Source organism: Lactuca virosa, unplaced genomic scaffold (genome assembly GCF_052849685.1).
Source record: "Lactuca virosa cultivar CGN04683 unplaced genomic scaffold, Lactuca_virosa_CGN04683_v6 scaffold_20, whole genome shotgun sequence".
Lineage (NCBI taxonomy): Eukaryota > Viridiplantae > Streptophyta > Magnoliopsida > Asterales > Asteraceae > Lactuca > Lactuca virosa.
Window position 1 is genome coordinate 315,637 of NW_027629980.1, and position 19,817 is coordinate 335,453.

At 35.6% G+C, this 19,817-nt stretch overlaps 1 pseudogene; it reads left to right on the top strand.

The window, feature by feature from the left end:
• The first annotated feature begins 10,605 nt into the window (after positions 1–10,605).
• Positions 10,606–19,252, top strand: LOC145142344 (uncharacterized; annotated as a pseudogene).
• The last annotated feature ends 565 nt before the right edge of the window (positions 19,253–19,817 follow it).

The window sequence follows — 19,817 nt, forward strand, 5'->3', positions numbered from 1 at the left end:
TACTAAAAATTTAACATGTATATTTTGTATCGTATGACCAACTTACGATTCTTATTAGTTTTACGACCACTAAAATTAATAGTTTGATCAAAAGTTTGCATGATACGAATTAATTATTGTTAATAAAATTGTTAATTGCATGACCATTGTTTTTAATTATTTTTATTATCAAAACGGTAAAAAATTAGATCATGATTTTTAACCAATTTTAGAAATCGGTAAATAACTAATAATATCCATTGCACTTAATATAAATAATTCATTACTAAAAGGTGGAATTAAATCTAAGTGAAAGCATCCTTATCATTCTTGATTCTTAAAAACCAATTCTTGTTCTATATTTGTTTTTACACTTTAATCGTTAAAATTCTCATTATTTGTCTCGTTACTAAAAATTCCCCCAAGTTTCTTATCTTTTAAGTTAATTAGCGACAAATAGTCTAAACGTAAATCATACTCGTTTCCCCAAGTGTTCGACATCCGTTCTTACCATTGCTATATTACAATTACAATTAGGTACACTTGCCTAAGTCGTGTAGTAAATTCTAGCATCGGTAATTTCAACCTTATAAATTTAAGACTAGATGAATTTTACACATCAGTTACGCTGAGCTTTATTGAGATAGGACCGGAGGGTCCAATCTGAGTTGTGAGACTAGAGGGTCTCCACTGAGACACATTGACCGGAGGGTCTTATTTGAGTTATAGCCATGAGAGGCTAATGAGATGTGTGTGGTATTTTAGGGAACTCACTAAGCTTCGTGCTTAGCGTATTATGTGATATGTGTTGCAGGTACTTCTCAGGATCGCGGGAAGGCGACAGCTTGATTGTACACACGAGATGGAGTCATGTGTGTAGAGGATCCTGGATTTTTATTTGAAACAATTTATAAATTTGTGTTTTGGATAATTTAATACTTTTGGGGTTTTGTGAATTGTTTTATGAGAATTACATGATTTAAAAATAAAAAAAATTGTTTGAAAATTTACGGTGTTACATATATATAAGTTAATATTATGTTTATATGATAGTATGTCCGTATCAAAATAAATAGTTATATTAATCGGGATATAGTTATTTTGTATCATATATACCTAGAATATATCTTCTATTTTGAAATCATTCAACTGTCTTAAACTTGTTAGCATGTTATTATCATAGATTTTACTAATATAGCCCCAGAGTTATACTCAGGAGTTCTATATACTCTGTTTGGTTATAGCCACGGAGTTATACGTGGGAGTTCTATATACTATGTTGTGTTATAGCCCCGGAGTTATAGTCAAGAGTTCTATATAGACTTGTTAAGTATGTAGGTATTATTAGTTTTATGTTAGATAAAACCTGGTTTTTACTTCAAGTTATAGTTGTTGTACTGCCTAAGTATTAATTAGGAGTAACATTTAAAGCATAGTCTAGTAAATTAGGTTTTAGACATGAATATGCTTTCACTAATGGAACTAGTAGAACTAGAAAGTCTACATGAGCAATTTTATTCATCAACAAAGATTGGAAATCTTAGGGGAAATCCTCTGACCTATAACCGCTAATCTTGTGAGAGCGAGGAAGTTGTGTATAGATCTATACGGGTTGACACCCCCACTCGTGGTTGCTAGCTACAACTCAACATTTGGCGGGTGACTAACTTGCCCAATTTATTCTATTCCGATGTCGATGAAGTGTGTATAATCTATTACCGAGGTGCGACACTTGTAGCACCAATCAGAGGTTTGAAACTAGTCATATAGCCGCGGTTATGGACTCATGGTAGCACAATTTTACTCTAGAAACATTATACTTTGTCGATATACAAGTATGAATGTTAAGTATAAATTTCTCAAACACTTATACTCTAAGTACAAGGAACTTGTAGGTATTCTACTTATTCATTAAGTAAACAATTATACCTAGCACACATACTCGTATAGAATTGAAATAAGATTTATACGTAGCAATTTTTAGTCGTATAGAATTGAAATAAGATTTATACATAGCGACCTTCATTTGTATGGGATTACGAACACTTAGGTGCTGTTTGTTTTTCCGAAGCAAAAATTCAAAAAGTCTGCCGACCACCTCTGCAAACCTCTTCAGCAGAAGAGGTGGACCAAACGGCTGCAGACTGTAATAAGAAGCGTGTTTGTTTTTGTTAACATCTGTAGACTACTGCAGACATTAAAAAATTAAAATAAACTAATTTAATAAACCGAAAATGGTTTTTAAACATAAAAAATTTAATAATTGTAGTTTTAAAACATTGAAATAAATTTCATACAACCAAAAATAAAAGTAATAAAATATAATATGTTATATGTTTTTGTTACAATCTGTTTTTTCATTTTATTTTTTATTTCATCATTAAAACAAAATAATAGACACTTATTTAAAAAGAAAATGAAAAATGAAATTATAGACGCTTATTTTAAAAAACAACATTAAAATGAATTAACTTATGTAAATCAAATGAGAGAAAACAGTTAAAGGGATATAAATTTAATGTATTAAATATTAAAGGGATGAAAATAGAATATAGTATATAAGTAAATGACCATAAACGTAATATTAAATATACTTAATGGGTGTGTTTAACAACACCACGTCGTTCGATTTTTGGAAAGAAAAAAAAACAGTCGATTGTTTTTTTGTGTTGGATTTTTTTAGGTTTAGGTTTGAAGGGGTGGGAAGAGGTACAACAAGTGCTTCCCCAAGAAGCACATGGGACAGGGTTTAAGCCCCGAAGACTTCCGAAAAACAAACTGCTGCGGGACAAAAAGTGTTGCGCGTGTGCTACGCCGCGCAGCAATAAGAGTTTTGAAGATGTTTTTTAAAGAATAACAAACAACACCTTATAATCATAGTATATGAACCTATAAGGATACTACTTATTCAGTAAGTAAACCATTATACCTTGGATATATACTATATGTAAGAAACAAGTATGAGTCAGAATGATATTTTCGAACTATGTTCTATACTTTTGAAACTTGGTAAAAGTACTATTTTTACTCAGAGTCAAAACCTGTGGACTCACCAACTTTATGTTGACATATTTTCAAAACGCATGTGTTTTTAGGAACTTGATAAGCTGGAATGTTACTTGAATAGGGAAAGTTTTACTATTATCCTTTCGGTTCGTATGGAACATATATCTGTTAAGATGTGTGCTATAGTTCGGATACTATGTAATAATTACTAGGAAACATGACTAATGTATCTTTCTATCATCAATAAAGGTATGTAACTTATAAAATTCTTTTGTACTGTTCAATGTATGTTTAATAACTGTGATACAAAGAATGAAGTTACAACGCCCGATGTTTCCGCTGCCGGCTGGGGGTGTGACAGGTGCAGAGCCGTGACCTTCAACTCACTAGATTCGGAATCATCTTTGCCCATGAAGAAACCTTCGATTTCAGCAGATGAATCGAATGAATATTTTTAGGGTTCCAGATGAATGAATCGATTTGAGCAGATGGAGATGAATAGATCGCAGCGTGAAGAATAGTGAAGCCGTAACTTGGGTTGAAGCAGGGATGCGATAATTTTAGGGTCCATGCTCTGATACAATAATTATGGTAAATTGTATATGTGCTATCATTGAATAAAGATCCCCTATATATAGGAGGTACAAATAAAAATAATGAGGAAAGGATATGTAGAATAATAAAATAATCTCCTAAATATATAACAATATTCTAATCGGCTAATAATTAAATGGTTGTTTTCTAGTACTATATATATATATATATATATATATATATATATATATATATATATATATATATATATTGGTAATTATTTAACTCACCGCTTGAATGCTACCATGTTTTTGAGCTATTGAATACCAAATTAAACAAGCTGAATCATATACAAGAATAGGTAGATAATCTTTTCAAACAGAATTTAGATGATTTCAATTATTAGTACTCATGTCACTTCACTTTGAAAGATGACTAGAATTAGGAGTTCATGTGGATGAATTTGTTATGGTTGCATGCAACTGAATTCCAATTTCTTACCCACTTATGTCTCATCTTCCTTCTATTCCATTTCAACACGATTTTATGATTTTGTGTATCACAAAAAGGTAAAGCTTTGACCTTTGACAACGAGAGTAAGGTCGTGTTTGATATACATCTTACCGGCAGGTCAGACGTTTGTTTTTGCTGACTCGGTTAGCTAAACTTGTTTGTTAAACATATTTTAGATGTCTGACTCGGTAAAACATGTCTGAGTGGAAAAGATGAGGGGCATCTACTGACTAAGAAAGGGAGATATGATTTCCAAAAGTTCCCTTGCCCTACGTTCCATGTTTCTGTGCCTCCATCCCGTTTCTTCTGTTTCAATGATCGACGATTTGAGCCTCTAACCCCCACCGATCGACGATTTCTGCTTTTTCTCTTGAGGATTAAACTTCATTATCAATCTCCTGCTTCTAAAAGTTCCGTAAATTACACCCGGAACTGTTCTTTCAGATGTGATCTTCTCCTACCAAAGATATTTTCATATTAAATTATGTTATTATTCATTCCAGAAATCATTTGTGAGCTACTTATTATTGTTTGTCTTCTACTTCAAGCTTGATTGATTCGATTCCTTGGATCGTTTTTTGGTTTAAATTAGTTTATGACGATCACTTTGCTCTTGGTAGGGTTAATCTCAATAATTGATTCAAATCTCTTTGGTTTAAGAAGAACGCTAATCCGGATAAAAAAAATTAGACCAAAAAACCCGAAATTAGGATCCAAATGCAATTAATCGGTTCTTGCATATTGGTTTTTGTTTGTTTTCGTTTTCCCCAAATTTTATCAGCACTTCATGTTTGAAATGGTGTACCTTTATCTTGAAGTTGTCTAATTTGAGGTCAACTTCCGGGACCTTGTATGAAGAGTTTGTAGGTATTTAAAAGATCTTATTTCAAGTTATATTCAAATCCGAGTTCTACTTTGCTTTCAATCTTCTTTTGATAATAGTTTTCTAAAAAACTTATGTAAAGAACAATTTCCATTATAGGCGTCCCATGAAAATCTCACCATTTTACTTTCTTGAAAAATCTTATTTTAGAATTACAGATTTACCACTTTGTAGTAGTTACTCAACAGCTAATCATCTCTTATAGCAGACATATGGATGGAACAAACAGGGGAGGTGGTAGCATTGAGACACTATTACGTAATTACAAACTCGAGAAAACTCTTGGTCATGGTTCTTTTGGAAAAGTCAAAATTGTTGAACATGTGTTGACCGGATACAAGGTGCCAGTCAAGATTTTTAACCGCCAAAAACTTTAGGACCCTGAAATGGAAGAGAGGTATGAAACCATATTAAATTGCTTATCTTTCTATTTTATTTTATTATTTTTGAAACTTGTTCTTTTATGTGTTATTTTGTATACAGTGAGACGAGAAATCACGATTTGTAGATTATTTGTACACCCACATGTTATAAGACTTTATGAAGTGATGGAAACGCCCCTCGATATATATGTTGTCATTGAGTATATGAAATCCGGTGAGCTATTTGATTACATTGTAGAGAAAGGGAGACTTCACGAGAATTGATCAAATTGATGAAGATAGGTTTTCATGAAATTAATGATATGCATCTCATTAGAAAATCAATGTTTTTGTTTTGGATTACCAACGTGTTCGTGTATAAATAGCCAAAACTTGTGGATCTTTCATTGTTAAAATTACTAAAATACCCTTTTGCCTTATAATTTCACACATAAATACTAATTTCTTCTCCAATTGTCATACCATGCATGTTCTTTCCTCTCTCCAATTTCATAGATTACAATATTTGTATGTTTTTATAATTATTTAACTTCTTCCATTATTATTATTATTATTATTATAGAAACATAGAGAGAATCAGGATAAAATGGTCATTTTGCATCAGTCAGCACATTCAGTCAGATGTATAACCAAACAATATGGTTTCTTACTCAGTCAGAATTTCTTATTTAGACAGACCTTTCTCGGTTAGTACTTTCTCAGTCAGCAACTATCAAACGGGGCCTAAGTAGAGCCAAAAGGTACTCTGTTTGATTTCCTAGTGTCACATCTTCGGTTCCAATTAACAAACTGATAAAAAATATATATAAGTTGGAGAGAAAAAAAGGGGAAGGAAGGACCTCCACACATGAGCTTCACATCCTTAAAGCTCTTTTAATTGGTGCATAATCCATACTTGTGTACTGAGAAACAATATCATTCTAACAGAGTACACCAGTTAAGAACAACACTTCAGTGAAAATACGTCATGGATATATTAATAGCTTAGTTAAACCTGCTTCAGATCTTCGTGATAATAAGTTATATATGTTGAAGTTAAAGCTGCTTTAGTAATTAATTACCCTTGTCACTGCGTTGTGCTCAGATTAGGGATATAATTTGGAAATAAGCTCAACATGGTCAAGGCCTGCCAAACAAACTAACCTGGATTGAGAGAGAAAATATAAAAACCGGCCTATATTCTGAAGAGGCTGAATGAAGGAATTCAAAAAAATTTCTTAGGTCGAGGCAACAAAATCAAAATTAAGGAAGCTTTAGAAATATGGAGCAAGTCATTGTTTATGTATCAATTGCAATTTTGGGAATCTCAATTACAATTTTTCTCAACAATATTCTAATCAGATTTCACTTGGAGCAACTGGTTGTTTATGCTTACAAATAAACAAACGCTTCCCTCAAAATTCATCAACTGTTCTCCTTTGTTCTTCAGTTTTAAGACGCCCAACCTATGTTATGGAGATCGGTAAGAAATTTTTAACAACAAATTTCTAAATCATCTGTTTACTCTTGTTCAGTTAATGCATAAGGTTCATTCGTTATTTTAGATTCTTTTGAAGATTATCGGAAGTCTTCTCCGTTAACCCATTAACCTAGCGTGGGCCCAGGAGCATTAACGGAGTCTTGTGGGGAAGGTATTAAATTAAGTTTTTTCTTAAAGACAAAATTGAAAAAATTTGTCGGTTGGCAAAATTATATGGTTTCGGTAAAAAAAAAAACTTTGGTGGTGTACCAATGGTCTAAAATTTGATCGTTTTATTGGTTTTGGTCTTTATACACTTAAAAAGAGGATTATGCCATTATAATTTGTATTTTTTATTTTCTTTAATTGTTGAAATACAAAAATAATTTAATTTTTATTTTTTTAACTTACAAAAAAATGAAAAAGGACACACCCACCCCCATTTCTCTTTCCCTCTCTCTCAACAAAAACACACACACACACACACTCAAGAAACATCACCCCTAATGGCTGCCAACCACCATCATTCGCCGCCAACTACCACCATCTGCCGCCAACCACCTATATTTTCCTCACACTTACCCCCATCTTTCATTCATTTAACCGATAAAAGTTCACCAGCGACCACCATACCATCGTTCGCCACCACTATTCGTCGTAATCCACCCCATCCATACCGTCTATTCTCCCCCTGACTCGCCAGAAACCACTAACAAAGCGAAAAACCACCATTAGGAGCTCCCTTTCTTGCGTAGATCTAAACCAAGTGCTCATAAACATATTCAGTGCCCAAATTAGTGTAAGGGGTGCTCAAACCCAAAAATTAAACCCCACCCCAACGTTGTTCGTCACCATTCGCTGCGAACCACCTCTATCCCCTAAATTCACCCTTACCTCTCCTTCTTTAACCTGATGACCCTCTACCACCAATATTCGTTGAGCTTGGCCGTCGTTTAACCCTTTACGAAGACCTGATTTTGCATCCCATCCCAGTCTAAATCGAAGATTTAAAGAAAAGATTGGCGACGTTAGGGTTTCGGAAATCTCCGTCGATGACTATCTCCACCAAGTACCATCACATCCCTATGGAGAACCCTAACCAAAGCTCGGACCAAAACCCTTATCCAAATGAGAAGGGCAATGCCATTAGGGTTTCAGAAAATGAGAATGGTGGCGGTGCAAGGGAGATCTACAAAAACTGACAAAGGTAATGGTGGCAGCTGAAAACCCTCATCATTGAAAGACAACTGAAAACCCAAAAGCTCCGTCGAGCTCCACCATCTTCTACCACGACAACATATCCCATTTTTCTTACATTCCATTACATATCTCGTTTTTCCGGTAGTGACGGTGGAGGTGGTAGTCTAATAGGTGGTGGTGGTTCGATAACCATGGTGGTCCATCAAGTGGTCTCCGACACAATAGAGAGAGAGAGAGAGAGAGAGAGAGAGAGAGAGAGAGAGAGAGAGAGAGAGAGAGAGAGAGAGAGAGAGAGAGAGAGAGAGATGGACTTTTACTTTTTATTTATTTTTAAATTATATAATAAGTATACGATTAAAAGAAATCAAAAAAAGAATCAGTTAAGGGTATTTTCGTCATTTTAGGTAGGTCATTGACCAAAACCACATAAAAATGTCAACCATAGGGACCAAAAGCACACGAGATATCCAAATTGGACCACTAATACACCACTAAACATTTTTGGAGCAAATGACAAAAATTTTGACAAACACAAGGACCATTTTTGTAATTTTCTCTTTCTTATAAAAAATCAATCAAATTGTAAAAAGAAAAAAAGAACCCCTCAAGTCACTTCAGCATCAACCATATCATCATTACCATATTTTATATTTTCTTGTTAATTTTATAAATTTAATATATATTATGTATGAATTATTTTTATTTATAAATCAATTATCTTATATTATCTAAAATCATTTTATTATTTATTAATTATTTATATTTATTTTTTAAATTTTTTTTGAAGTTTTATTAAAATATATATATTTAATGTTATTTTTTATTTAGTTTTCGTTGATAATTTTTTTTGTTTATTTTAAAAAAGAAAATTTTAAAGTGTTGTTTGTTATTTTTGTTAAACTTTTGTTCATTTATATTAAACCAACTTTTAAAAAATTGGATAGTCCGAATCCGTAAGTTTTATTTTATACAATTTAAGAATGTTTTATTATGGTATATGAATATTTTACGTAGGCTAATCTATCGAAATATTAAAACTGAATTATCAAACTCCGGTAGTTTAAACTGATTTTTATAGTTACGTATATAAACTTATGATAAAAAGACGACTATCAAATAACATCAACTTTTTTTTGGGATCTAAAACTTTAACTTAATCATTTTACAAATATAAAATTTTTAAGTTTCTTTTAATTTACATTTTAAACAAAATCAACTTTATAACTCAATAAAAAGTTGCATCTTCAAGTTTACGCAACTAATTAAAATTTGAAAATCCACTTTAGATTATTTAACGAGGAGCTTTCCAAATAAATAATAATATTTACCTTTAATGTATATTTTTGAAATGTAATCGAGTAATGTATTAAAGAAGACTGAAAGTGTGTATCAATGAAGTAAGAAATCAAAAATCTAGCGAGACAAAACAGAAAAAAATAAAAAGTTTTTATAAAATTTCAATCAAAATAAATAATATATATATATATATATATATATATATATATATATATATATATATATATATATATATATATATATATATATATATTATAGAAAATAAAAACTAAAACTAAAATATTTAATTATATAGTTGATTAGACATTTTAATGAGGCTTGTCAAATGCGAAAAAGAATGTAAATTAAACCCTTTAAGGGGGCTTTTTTAACACCACCCTAAATTAACAGATTGAAAATTCAGTTGACGAAGACTTTTCGTGACAACTTTTTCCGACGCAAGTTTCATTTTACGATCTTAAATTCTGTCTGTAATTTAAAACAATAATAATGAGTCCAATTTGATTTCAAAAAGCGACTATATATGTATAGATCAATTTGATAGGTACGTTTGCTTTTAGAATGAAAGTTTAATTAGAATTACAGGGAAAACAAAAATAAATATGTGTAAGAGTTTGATTGAAGTTACATACAATAATACAGCTGTATTTTCAGTTTTATTTAATTATCTCCATTTTTTATTTACGTTTAATCGCTTCAAGAGAAAAAAAGAAATTAACAGATGAATAGATGCAGGGAATCAGTTTTTATTTAATTATTTTCATGTTTATCTTCTTTTCCCTCTTTCACACGTTCAAGAAATACACCATCTTCATTCGTTTATTAGATCCTTTAAAAGGACTCTTCCCTCCCTAGCTATTTCCATTGACACAATCACACAGTTTTTACATGACAAGCATCTATATAATACTCATCAGTTACAGAACTGATTATGAAGTAAAACACACTTTGAGTGAAACTTCTATTAGCATTAATCCGAAAACAAAAATAAATATGTCAAAATTATCAAGTTGAAGTTATATAATTACACTGTTAAATCCCACAATAACATATAATACCGATGTCTTTTTGTAATCCTAGTTTGCCTTGCAAAATTTTGGGTTACACCGATATTTATTGTTCTAAGATAAAAGGCTTAATGCATGTCATGACAGATACAATTCAAAGTGTAATACACTCCCTTGTGGAAAAATATGACACTGCTTCTAACGTAAAAGACACTCCTTGTGGAAAAAATAAGACATTGCCCAATTTTCCTTTTCCAGTACCTGAAAATAAGAGAAAAAGGTAGCTCAAGTATAAATAAGGACACACAAACCATCCTTTTTGACAAAGCAACATCGCAAACAAAAATAATGTCTTCATCAAACTTCTTATTTTTCTCTCTTGTTCTACTAATCATCACACTATCCCCCATACCAAATTCTGCTTCTGCTTCTTTGAAGGAAGCCAATGTTCTTCTTAAATGGAAAACAAGCCTTGAAATCCCAAACAACTCCTTGCTCTCTTCATGGATTCCCCTCCCTATGAATTCCATGTTGTGTTCCAGCCTCCAAAGCCTCCAAAGCTATAGTAGCCATCATTGTTGACAAAATGAAACCTACGGGACAAGTTTTTCTTCCCACCCTATGATGAACACAATTAATAGACGCAACTACAATGGTGGCTGCCAGGACTATAAATAGAGACTTCATTCTTCAGTTGTATGCATCCCAAAAACACAGAGAAACAGATAGTATAACACTTAGAGTGAGAGTGTTAGTGAGAGGGTTGGTTTTTTGTAATAGTTGAGTGTGAGAGTTGCTCCTCCTATTCTAATTCTATTTTCGTGTTTAATAGAAGAGTTTTCAAACCCCAACAACTGGTATCAGAGCCTCGTTTGGTGTCCAGGGAATTCTTTACGAATTTCTCTGTTTTTTGGTCAAATTTTTTTGTCTCAAAATCCATTTTTGAGTACACCGTTGGAAAGGGCTTGTTTCAAGGATTCCAAAAATATATTTTTCGTAATTTTTTGACCACGGGAAGACCTCCAAAACGTCGGTCAAAGTTTGGTCAAAATCGCCGGAAAATATCGCCGAAAAACCAGTCGCCGGAAAGCCTCGCCGGAGAAGAAGGAGTGACGTCATCAGTGAGGTCATCATTGACCAGAATTTCAGGAAGTTGCAGTTTAGCCCTTGAAGTTCCAGAAAATTGCAGAAAGGTCCCTCTGTTTCTGAAAAACTGCAGTTCGGTCCCTGTTCTTCTGAAAACATCTGTTTTGGTCCCTGGAGTTCTGAAAAGTTTCAGAAAAATCCCTGGTTGGCAGAAATATTTCAGATTGGCCCCTGTAAGTTCCGAAAATTACAGTTTAGCCCCTATAGTTCTGAAAAGTTACAAATTAGCACATAACTTTTCAAGAAAGTATATTTTGAGCCCGAAAAATTCTACCCCACCATTTTTGACGCTTCCGAATCCAACCGAGAGCTCGGTTTTATCTAATTTTTCCTCGAAATATTTGTAAAATAAATTTGCAATTATTTTCGATGGAATCTACAAGTACGATTACGATGGTTCGACTTACGCCCACAAATTACAACATGTGGAAGCCAAGGATGGAAGATTTGCTTAATCTGAAAGATTTAGCAGAGCCTATAGAAAATCAAGGCATCAAACCCAACACGAAGACAGACGAAGTTTGGACGAGAATAAACAGGAAAACGGTGGCACAAATTCGACAGTGGATCGACCACAGTGTTTTTCATCATGTCTCTCAAGAGACAGACGCGTACAAACTTTGGGAGAAGCTCGAGAATATGTATCAGGCAAAGACGGCACGCAACAAGACCTTGCTGATGAGGCGCCTTGTAAACCACAAGTTACGAAGTGGTACGTCCATAACCGAGCATACGAGTCAGTTCCAGGATCTCGTAAACCAGCTCGGTGCTGCTGATTGGGTTCTCAAAGACGAGGAACAAGCCATATTGCTCTTGAGTTCTCTACCAGATAATTGGGAGACGCTTGTTGTGACTCTCAGCAATTCTGCCCCCGGTGGTAAAGTGACAATGGAGATGGTCACAGATGCCCTAATGAACGAGGAAGCCAGAAGGAAAGAAGCTGGTACAGACCAGTCTTTTGCCCTCGTGTCAGAAAACAAAGAAAGAGGCGGAGGCAGAACTGGAGGCCGAGGTCGAGGTAGAGGCAGAGGTAGACATGGTCAAAGTAGAGGAAGATCCCAAGATCATGGGAAATCACAAGATCGAGGGAAATCGCGAGAGCGAGGTAAATCTTCAAATACATGGTTCGAAGGCTATTGCAATCATTGTAATTATTATGGCCACAAAAGGAGTGATTGCCGAAGGTTCTTACGAGAGCAGCCCGAGACAAGCCAGAATCCAAGCAGGGAGAATGGTGAAACCATGGTCACCATAACACAAGACGTTGCCCTTGTTACATACGAGGAGGAAGCATTCCTACATGTTGAAACTCATGATGATGAGTGGGTGATTGATAGCGCTGCATCATATCATTCGACTCCAAACCGGGATTTATTCAGTACTTATAAACCCGGAGACCATGGTACCGTGAAGATGGGAAACACCAGTTTCTCAAGCGTTGCTGGTATTGGTGATGTGCATTTAAAGACCAATGTTGGATGTACATTGGTGTTGAAAGATGTTCGGCATGTCCCAGAGCTGAGAATGAATCTTATCTCAGTTGGAACTCTTGACGTCCAAGGATATGATAATCAATTCAAAAATGGCACCTGGAAGTTGTTAAAAGGTGTTATGGTTGTTGCAAGGGGAAAACTTGATGGTACTTTTTATAAAAGTCATGCAAAGTTGCTTCAACCAAGTCTCAATGTTGTTAAAGAAGAGACATCACCAAACTTGTGGCATAGAAGACTAGGCCACATGAGCGAGAAGGGATTGACGACTCTTGCAAAGAAGGAGTCCATTTCAATGGCAAAAGATGTTGCCTTGGATCCTTGTAAATACTGCCTATTCGGGAAACAACACAGAGTTTCCTTTAGCTCCACAAGAAAGAACCGCTCTGAGTTGCTGAGCCTTGTCCACTCCGACGTATGTGGACCCATTGAAGTAGAATCTCTTGGTGGAAGCCGGTATTTTGTGACATTCATTGACGATGCGTCACGAAAGGTATGGGCATACTGTTTGAGAACGAAGGACCAAGTATTGGACCGCTTCAAAGCTTTTCATGCAATGGTGGAAAGACAAACAGGCAAGAAGCTAAAATGTCTCCGATCAGATAATGGAGGCGAATACTATTCCCGTGAGTTCTCTAAATACTGCACGGAACATGGTATCAGACATGAAAAGACTGTCCCACGAACCCCACAACACAATGGTGTAGCAGAACGGATGAATCGCACCATTGTTGAGAAAGTTCGATGCATGCTCAGCATGACTAAACTCCCAAAGCCATTCTGGGGTGAAGCTGTATTGACATCTTGCTATCTAATAAATAGGTCACCTTCCGCTCCATTGAATTTTGAAGTTCCGGAGAAGATATGGACGGGTAAAGACATATCATATTCTCACTTGAGAGTATTTGGGTGCAAGGCGTTTGCACATGTATCAAGTGAACTGCGGAAGAAGTTGGACCTCAAATCCACTGCATGCATCTTTATTGGATATGGAGATGAAGAGTTCGGGTACAGGCTATGGGACCCAGAACTAAATAAGGTTATTCGAAGCAGAGATGTGGTTTTTTATGAAAACCAGTATTATGATTTCAAGGCACCGGTTAACAAACAACAAAGCTCCAAAGTTTCAGATATAATATCTAAAAATAAAGATGATGTTTCCACTGAAGAAGTGGATGAAGAATTCGATGATGCAGATCAAGAAGGTGTTGAGCAGGGGGAGCTTCCACCCCTGGATAATTCAGATCCACTGCCAGAAGTTGCAAATGAAGGAACTCAATTTCGACGATCCGAACGAGTCCGTGCTCCATCAAGAAGATATTCGACTTCAAACTACATCCTTCTTACTAGTGAGGGGGAGCCAGAGAGCTTTCAAGAAGCTCAATCTCATATTGACAAAGCAAATTGGCAGAAGGCCATGGAAGAAGAAATGAATTCTTTGCAGAAGAATCAAACATATGAGTTGGTGAAACTCCCCAAAGGAAAGAAAGCCTTGAAAAACAAGTGGGTTTTCAAACTGAAGAAAGGCGGAAAGGGAAATACTATGAAGTATAAGGCAGACATGTTGACAAAGGTGGTGACACAAGAGAAACACAGACTATGTGCTGACATAGTTGGGATGAGGATTGTTGGACGGAGACTGGAGGGGGAGATTTGTTGTGTTCCAGCCTCCAAAGCCTCCAAAGCTATAGTAGCCATCATTGTTGACAAAATGAAACCTACGGGACAAGTTTTTCTTCCCACCCTATGATGAACACAATTAATAGACGCAACTACAATGGTGGCTGCCAAGACTATAAATAGAGACTTCATTCTTCAGTTGTATGCATCCCAAAAACACAGAGAAACAGATCGTATAACACTTAGAGTGAGAGTGTTAGTGAGAGGGTTGGTTTTTTGTAATAGTTGAGTGTGAGAGTTGCTCCTCCTATTGTAATTCTATTTTCGTGTTTAATAGAAGAGTTTTCAAACCCCAACATTCCAGTGCATCAATTCCGTGCATTTCTTGGCTGGGAGTAGTTTGCAATGCTGATTGGAGAATTCAGAGGTTGAACCTCAGTTCATCGGACTTAAAAGGTACACTCCACCAATTTCCATTCTCTTTGCTACAAAATCTTACACATCTTGATCTCGGTATAAACAACTTCTTTGGCCCCATTCCACCAGAAATTAGCCTCCTGTGGAAACTTGTCTATCTTGATCTTTCAGAGAATAAGTTTTCTGGAGTAATCCCACCTGAAATTGGAAACCTGCACCAGCTAACCATCTTGTACCTATCCTCAAACAATATATATGGCTCCATTCCTTCATCAGTAGGTGATTTAACATCTTTGACTGCCCTTTATTTGCACGAAAATCAACTCTCAGGTCCCATTCCTATTGAACTTGGGTATTTGAGGTCTCTCACTGGTTTAGCCATGTACTCCAATCAACTTAGTGGTTCTATTCCTTCATCTTTAGGTGATTTAACATCTTTGGATGTCCTTTATTTGCACGAAAATCAACTCTCTGGTCCCATTCCTGTTGAACTTGGGAATTTGAGGTCTCTCACTGGTCTAGCCATGTACTCCAATCAACTTAGTGGTTCTATTCCTTCATCTTTAGGTGATTTAACATCTTTGGATGTCCTTTATTTGCACGAAAATCAACTCTCTGGTCCCATTCCTGTTGAACTTGGGAATTTGAGGTCTCTCACTGGTCTAGCCATGTACTCCAATCAACTTAGTGGTTCTATTCCTTCATCATTGGGTGATTTAATATCTTTGAAAATCCTTTATTTGTACAAAAATCAACTCTCTGGTCTCATTCTGTTGAACTTGGGAATTTGAGGTCTCTCATTGGTCTAGGCATGTACTACAATCAACTTAGCGGTTCTATTCCTTCATCATTGGGTGAGTTGACATCTTTGAACATCCTTTATTTGTACAACAATCAACTCTCTGGTCCCATACCAATTGAACTTGGGAATTTGAAATCTCTTGCTAATCTTTCGTTAAACGACAATCAGTTAGTGGTTCTATTCCGTCCTCATTGGGTGATTTGACATTTTTGACTGACCTTTATTTGGGCCAAAATCAACTCTCTGGTTCCATTCCTATTGAACTTGGGAATTTAAAGTCTCTCACTGATCTTGAGGTGAGCTACAATCAACTTAGTGGTTCTATTCCATCAACATTAGGTCATTTGACATCTTTGAATGTCCTTCGTTTGGACCAAAATCAACTCTCTGGTTCCATTCCTGCTGAGCTCGGGAATTTGAAGTTTCTCACTGTTCTTGACATGAGTCACAATCATCTTAGTGGTTCTATTCCTTCATCACTAGCAAACCTTAGCAACCTACAGATTTTGTACCTTTATGAGAATAGATTATCTGGTCCAATTCCTATTGAACTTGGGAATTTAAAGTCTCTCATTGATCTTGAGGTGAGCTACAATCAACTGAGTGGTTCTATTCCATCAACATTGAGTCATTTGACATCTTTGCAATCAACTCTCTGGTCCCATTCCTACTGAACTTGGGAAATTGAATTCTCTTTTGTATCTTGAGCTGAGCGTAAATCAACTTAGTGGTTCTATTCCTTCATCATTAGCAAACCTGAGCAACCTACAGGATCTGGACCTACGTGTGAATAAACTTTATGGTAGTATTCCACAAGGATTAGGAAGTCTAGACTTGACTCGCCTTCAACTAAATGGAAATCAATTGTCTGGTCATTTGCCTGAAGATTTGTGCTATGGGGGGAAGCTTCAGAATTTCACAGTACATGATAATCAACTAACTGGTCCTATTCCAAGAGGCTTAAGAAATTGTGCTAGCTTAATAAGAGCTGATTTTAGTCATAATCAATTCATTGGAGATATATCAAATAGCTTTGGGATATATCCTAGCTTATATTCCCTTAGTATCGGTCACAATAAATTTCACGGGCAGCTTTCTCAAAACTGGAGTAAATGTAAGAATTTGACATCCTTAGTGATGGCTTATAACAACATCCGTTGTAGCATCCCACCAGAGTTCGGAAATTCAACTCAACTACAAAAGCTTATACTCTCTTCAAATCATTTGACTAGTGAGATCCCAAAGGAGTTTGGAAAGATGAAAAGGATGCTGAAATTGTACTTGTCTGATAACCAACTTTCAGGTATTATACCGCCGGAGTTCGGAATGTATGAACTCATTGAAGTACTTGATCTATCAAAAAATAGATTGAATGGAACGATACCAAGAAGTATTGGTCAATGGGAACATATCCACTACTTGAATCTTAGTAACAACAAGCTCAGTGAGAAAATTCCATCCGAGATTGGTAAATTACTTCAACTTAATGAACTTGATTTATCTCAGAATTTGCTCACAGAAGAGATACCATCTGAAGTTCAAAGTTTGCAAAGTTTGCCAAAACTGGATCTTCCTCACAATCGACTATCTGGTTCTATTCCTGAAGCTTTTACAAGTTTGCCTCGCGGGATTGATATCAACCTTTCTTACAATGAGCTCTCAGGTCCAGTTCCCCAAAGCCCCAACTTTGTGAATGCGTCCATACAAGGCAATCAGGTTTGTGTGGAAATGTTATGGGGGTGAAACTTTGTGCAAGTCAATTTATGAAGAAGAAAAAAGATCTCTTCCATCAGCTCATCCTTGTAATTATGCTCCCTCTTATTGGGGCAATTTTACTTGGTTCTTTCATGTGTGGCCTCATTGCTTATCGGAAACAAAAGAGACATTCTCCACAGAAACCATTGAACAAAGAAAGTGGTGATTATTTCACCATTACAAGTTTTGATGGAAAAGTAGTGTATGATGATATCTTGAAAGCAACGGATAATTTTGATGAAGCATACTCCATTGGGACCGGAGGATATGGGACTGTGTACAAAGCCGAGCTGCAGCCTAACAATGTGGTAGCTATCAAGAAACTTCACTCATCATCTGAGAATGTTGATCAAAATGGATTCCTTAATGAGGTACGAGCATTAACAAACATAAGGCATCGAAACATAGTGAAACTTTATGGATATTGCTCCCATGCCCGCCACTCATTTTTGATTTATGAGTACCTTGAAAAGGGGAGCCTTGGATCAATCTTAAGAAGTGATGTCTTAGCAAAAGAATTGGATTGGTTGAAAAGGGTCAATATTGTAAAGGCTATAGCTAATGGTTTGGCTTATATGCATCACGATTGCACACCTCCTATAATTCATAGAGACATTTCCATTGCCAACATTCTTCTCGATTCTGATTATGAGGCACATATTTCTGATTTTGGCACGTCCAAGCTTTTAAAGCTAGACTCATCAAACTGGACCGCAATTGCTGGGACCTATGGTTATATTGCACCAGGTAACGTAATCATGTGATTGTAGTTCTACATTTTCATAGAATCATGTGGGGTTGATATAACTTTTTTTTGTCTTATGTTTCTTTGGATGTAGAGCTTGCTTATACAATGGTGGCAACCGAGAAATGTGATGTGTATAGCTTTGGGATCGTTGCACTAGAAGTGATGATGGGAAAGCATCCTGGTGAACTGCCAACATTGTCTGCTGATTATCTGGTGTTGGCAAATGTTGGAGATAGTCGGATTCCACTTCCTTCACCACAAGTTGAGAAACAAGTAAATTTGGTACTCAATCTCGCAAGAGCATGTTTGAACTCGAATACAAAAGAAAGGCCAACAATGCGCCAAGTTTCAAATCTGTTCATGAAGGATCTGCTTTGAATTGACATCTCTGGTTGCCTCATACTGTGTACTTCCAATGTGTAATTTTCTTAAGTTTCATATGATGCATCTAGATTATATGTATTAGTTTGAACGCCTAATGGGTAAAAAACTTTTCATATGTTTTATAGCACCATGTAGTATAACTATAATGTGGAGACCTGTATATTGTGTATGTAATCGTTCTTGAGCAAAGAATATACGAATAATTGCATCAAAATTGTCTTAGGGGTCGTTTGTTTACCTCTTAATTGTAAAATTAAGAGGCAATGTCTTAAAATTTCAGATTCAGAGCGTTTGTTTACGTATTATATTTTACCTCTTAAACTTAAAAATACCTCTTATTTTTTCAGATGTTAAACCAAGTCTGAAAAAATAAGAAACACGCGTTCTATTTGCCCTAAATCGACCGCCTCTTTCTTTCCTTCCCCCACAGCGTCTTCTGCCATCGCGTTCTCCCCTCCAGGTCCGACCCCTGCGACTACTCCCACCAACGACGCCAACGACGCCGCTCACCGACGACGCCAGCAACGCCGCCAGCCTCCGCCGCCGCAAGGTCTTCCAGCTCCGATTTTAATTCCGCCGACTACAGCAGGTTCGATTTCTTCCTTCTGTTTCTTCCTTTTTTGCCCTTGAATTCATTGGTCTTGTTTGTTCCTTCCTTCCCTTCAAAATTGATAATCTAAAATCGAATTTATTATGCTATCATTTTCTGATTTGTTAAATCAAAATTAATAGTTGATGTTTTGCTCCATTATGATGTTATATGCTCCATTATGATGTTCAATGGATATGATCAAATATTGGTGCTGAATTTTGATGTTATTTTGATGTTATATGCTGAAATTTGATGTTATATGCTGAATTTGGGTGTTATTTTGATGTTATGTCTAATGTTTTCATGAGTATTATGCTGAATTTAGATGTTATATGCTGAATTTTGGTGTTATTTTGATGTTATGTCTAATGTTTTCATGAGTATTATGCTGAAATTTTGTTGCTGAATTCTTACTTCTCTTTGATGTTTATGAAATATCCATTACTTTTGCTATTGTGCATTTGTTTTGTTGAAGTAGTTATTGATAATGTGCATTTATATTGAAGTAGTTAAAAATCGAATGATGGCGAAAGCGTACACGATATGGAATGGGGTTCACAAGGAAATGAATACATGGATAATTTGCGTGACCAAATTGCGAAT